The following is a 5,294-nucleotide window of genomic DNA, read 5'->3' as shown; positions in this document are numbered from 1 at the left end:
CACGATGGCTTAACACAGCGGTCCCCGACCTTTTTTGCGCCATGGACCGGTTTATGCCCGACAATATTTTCATGGACCGGCCTTTAAGGTGTGGATAAATACAACAAAATAAAACTAGTACCGGTACTGAAAAAATTTTAATTTATTCATAACACATGTGAAAAGACCCAGGAAAACCGAGTAAACGATAAAAACGATAACAAAATAACGCTGAAAACCGATAAAAACCCTGAAAACTATACATTTCACACCTGAGCCTCAACTCTCGCGGCCCGGTACCAAACGACTCACGGACCGGTCCGAGGCCCGGGGGTTGGGGACCGCTGGCTTAACAAACAATTGTTGTGCTTGTATATATCCAAATATATCGAAAGGCTTAATAATATCCCATCGTTCTGTGGCTGCCCAAACGTATTCAAGAGCATAAGAGATATCAGATGCAATGAGAGAGCTAAAGTTTTTCAGTGATACCAACGTCACCTTCTTTTGTACCTCCTTTCGGTGTGCCAGCTAATTTTTATGAAGCTCCACAGAAATCTCATTATGACAACTTAAACTTCTTTCAAAGAGAGCAGATATCTTCTGTGTCCAACTAACTCGACTTCTATAGGAAGGAGCTTTACTGGTGATGAACTCCTGGGTTTTGGCTGTGACCTTTACAAGATTGACACTGTCAACGAGAACACCACAGTTTTAGCTCACCACACATCGACTTGACAGATACGCCTACCTGCAAGTTCACCGCCTTTCCCCGACGTTATAATTCAAAGTTTACCATTGTGACAAGGTAGCAGAGATCCACTGAGGAATGCAGAGGGACAGGTACGAAAGGGTAGAACTAAACGGAGCTGGTCCGAGGCTCGATAGATGAAGTTTCCAAGATTATCAGCCTTTACACAAACACATACAGAAATACAGAGGAGGATCTTCAGACAAACTTAATATCTCTCAAATACATAAAAACCAAGACCTTTTTATCGTGTCAATCATATTTCTGACAACCCTTTTCTATCTTTGGAAGTTCCAGAATGACCAGTGAGCACATCTTAGAAACACATCTCTATCAGTCTAGGCAACCCTGCAGGAATATCAATATTATATGCATGGATGGAAATAAAGCAAGAAACCTACTGCAATTAAAACTTTATTGCCAAATTTAAACTAGGCAAAGTCCCTGAATGCCTTGGTCTCTGGCATCATCAACATCATCTCAACGCTGAAAAATAATAACCCCAACAAATGCTGTTACACCTGTCTGAGCAAAGTTTTGTAAAGGTTAACTAACTGTGTTGACAAATGACTGAAATTTGTGTTTTATATATAAAACTGAGCCAGTTATCTTAAAGAATCATAAGCTATAAAGGAGGAAAAGTTCAGTATCTTCTTAAAGCACACTTTGACAAAGTTGACTGCTTCCTGTCATGGCCCCAGTTTTTCGAATCTTCTAACACCAGTGGACCCCGGCTCTCACCAGCTTTCACCAATCACTGCCCTCTGACTACTCTCACAAATCCATGTGTATCTGACGTGACAAAAGGTATAAAGAAGGTGATCAATAAAGGATGGCACAAGACAGAAAATAAGGGATTGTTTGGAAGGATGCACGCTCAGCTGCACTCTGACAACCGGAGGCAATGCGAAGACACCCAAGCTCCCGCTGCTGCTGGAGTTCAGCTCGCTATTTGTTGAATATTTTAGAGGGCTGCATGGCAAGAGGGAAGCAATGAAAACTTCACTCTAGAGTGAATTAAGTAGACTCTGACAGAAGTCAGATCAAACCGGCCAGTAACACAAGAAAATGAAGGTCCTTCCCGTTGACTTAGCTCTCACGACTTATTAGGTTGTTCCCATGGGGGTCGAAACACACAGCAAAGGCCAAAATTAGCCTAGATAAATTGAAACTGAACTTTAGCAGTACCCGACATGCTTGGAGAAAAAAAAATCTAATCATGGTCATTCTGTGTTGAAGTAACTTAGTGACTAATCAGCAGCTGCTAAAAAGTCATTCTGCTTCAAAGGGAAGGCTCTCTAAGAGGTTTGACAGTTCATTTAGGGTCACTTTTAACCTGTAAATGACATAATAAAAAAGAAGAAAATTACTTAAGGTGGATTTTTTGTGTGTTCAAAATAAAAATAAGACAACTATACTGTTTATTTTATACAGTTTGATTAAGGAAATATATTAGCTTTAAAACAATCTGGCTGCCATGTAAGAAGGAATGAATTAAAATCTGATTCTGGCATTTATAGATATTTTACTCCACTGCATAACAATCCTCTGCTGCTGCTTCTGCTTACTCACATATGAGCCAACACTGTTTACAAGGAAAAGCAAACACTCTTCTTGTGCTGCAGGAAAGCTACAAGTAATTTCATTCTGCAAAACAGATTCAGTCTGGCAGGATTTTCAAATTCATTTCATCATCCTACCAATCCAGCTGCCCTGCACTGCAAATACACACTGTGTTTGGTGCTTTATTTCTAATTTTAATAGCCTGGAGCCTTTTGTAGGACATGTCAAAACAAGTACAGAAAAAAAAGTATAGAAAATGTGAACACTAGTGTTGTTTCTGCATTTCACAGCCATACAGCTACAGTCGCCTACACCAGTAAATTATTTTGAGACAGAACTAGATGATCCTGGTATCAAATTTAGGTAAAAAGGACACCTGTCATACGTTCTCACTTGTTCTGAGTAGCCATCTATCCTTCGTGGTGATACAGCCAGAGGGTACCACATGTTACAGACAAGAAACTGGTACAGTTTTCTGACACTGGGGTATAGCCCATGACACCAATGTGCAAACTCTAGCCCACCCGTAAAGGTCAAAGATTTTTATAGTATCAAACTATAGATCAAGGGTCATTTATATACAAAATAAATTTGATTCTGAGGAGATAAGATGGGAGCTTTGAATGACTCTATATCGAATGACACATTTATTGTGTCATAATTTAAAAACAATGAGTTGATGATGCAGTTAATATTAAAAAGACTGTTTAGGAGAAACGGTTATTTTATTCCTTACTGTACAGAAGTGCAAGAGATAATGACAAAGGATTCAGTTCAGTGTAGATGTATAAATAAAAGTATAAACAATATATTGTTGTTGCATTTAATTTCTTTTATAAAGTGTTAATTTTAAGTGAAAAAAAAACCCAGCAGCTAATATTCAAGAATCTAAGTGTATCAGCATTTTGTAGAAGGACCCAGGATCGAGCCCTGAGGAACACCAAATGTTTGCGCAGTTGCACTAAAAACACACAGTTTCACCTTACAGAAACTGATTTTAAGAACTTACCACGAAGTCTTGTGATTTCCTCTCTGGTTTTCATCTGAAAGAAAAGTTGGACAGGTCCTCCTCTTTCTGACTGGTGGTATCAGGAAATCCTAGCTAATAGGTTTTCATGATGTAAGACAAAACAATCCTATTTTATTGTTTTAACCAATGTTAAAATATTTCAAGTCATGAAATGTGGATTTGCCTCCGTTTGCATTACCAGGCGCAAATTTCACATCAGCAAATGTGTACTTCCAGTCTGAGGTGCTAGAGTGGCTTATTCATACACAAGGTTTCCTCCAGAGGCGGAGCTTGACACACCTGATTATGGCATTATTGAGACATCTGTCACTCCTGACTTAGACTGAAGAGAAAACAAAAGAAAACCCAATTTAGGAAGTATAAAGTTACCACCTGCACGTTATGCCTGGTCTTCTGGCTCCAATGGACTCACAATCAAACAGAACTTTAATCTGCAAAAACATGTACAATTGGACTAGCTACATTGTTGAACCAAGAATACAACAGCACAGGTGTTAATCTTGAGAGTTTTTAGCAGGTAAATCACACTGAAAAAAAGAGAAGTATTTTTGTAGTGGTGAGAATAATATCCCCTATTCTCCTGAGTGAAATAGGGGACATCAGTATAGTTCTGAGGTATTCAGGTGGTTCATTTTCACCTGCAGGAGTTTCTGTAGGCTCTCGTAATATGCTTTTTTTTTCCATGGAGGAAATTAATTGGTGAAAACTGTAAACAGCTTTTTAAACTCCCCACATAAATGTCCCACAGAAAAGAAGCAGAAAGAAAGTCTGTCAACCATCCAAGAATTACAAATGCTGCAAATGACAAAGTCAGAGAGAATGATTCAGAGCTTCGACAGCCTGAAAGAGGAGAGTCTGTGCCGCGCAAGAGGTTTTTATCTATGCATTAGCGGGTCGTTATCATTCCGTGGGTTTGAAATAATGTTGTTTTGTCAAAGCTGCTGGAGAGTCTCAGTTACGCACACCATGTACTTTGGAGGTGGTGCATGACACACAGGGTTATGGTATTACTGATATGAGGCTGTCACTCACAACTTCTCATTTTCCAATGCAAAGGTGGCGTGTTTTTCACCAGACCAGCGGGTTTTCCTAAAACCAGATTTGGCAAGGTAAGAACATTTTGACACACCTTTAGGTGGATGAAGTCCATCATCTCCTGACTGATGACACCTGATGAAGAGAAATGTCTTGGATTAATGGTCCTCAGAAATTTCCCCAAATGTTTCCCCAACGTTCATTAATGTTTTTCCCCTCTTTTCTGGGAAATCTGAGGTATTTTTTCATCAGGGTGGCCCTTTATTCAGGTAATAATAAAGATGGGGTTCCAGCAGTCCTAAATAGACCACGAAAGTCCCCAGAAATATGAAGCTGAGATCCATTTATCGGGTCTAAATTAGATTCAGGTGCAGAGTGGAATTAAGATGAATGAAAACATTCAGCTGGCTTTTCGAATCAATCATCTACTTGCAGGTCTTACTTGAAAAGTTCCGGACTGGAGATGCGGTCTCCGGGTGGGGGAAGCTTTTTAACAAACATGCACTCAGCCGCTGTGGCGGTGGGACTGGCATCACAAGCAACACTTCCTGCTGACTGTGTTATTGACAGTATGCATCCATTACTGGTTGTGCTCCTGATAAATGAGTGTCATTAATGAGGAGTGGACAGCACCTGGTACTGATGGTCACAATCAGCCTCTGGAAAGACTGAGAGCTAGCCAGCAGGAAGCCCTGGAGGACAGATGCTGGCTGTCAAATTAGCCTAAATTAAAGATAAAATCATCCATTTACCAGAGAGGATGGATTCAGACGTGTAAATCAGATTCAGAGGCACAAAGCTTCAGCTATTTTCCTTTTTTTTAAATTCTAACACAGATTTAACACGGAAAACCTCTTGTGTTTTTGTATGTACATGAACAAATATGATCTGCAATTGTTAACATTTAATCAAAGGACCTCTGTGTAACCTTAGTAA

Source organism: Pundamilia nyererei, unplaced genomic scaffold (genome assembly GCF_000239375.1).
Source record: "Pundamilia nyererei isolate P.nyererei 1_Seehausen unplaced genomic scaffold, PunNye1.0 scaffold00048, whole genome shotgun sequence".
Lineage (NCBI taxonomy): Eukaryota > Metazoa > Chordata > Actinopteri > Cichliformes > Cichlidae > Pundamilia > Pundamilia nyererei.
The sequence above is the reverse complement of the archived record's forward strand: the minus strand, read 5'-3'. Positions refer to the sequence as shown.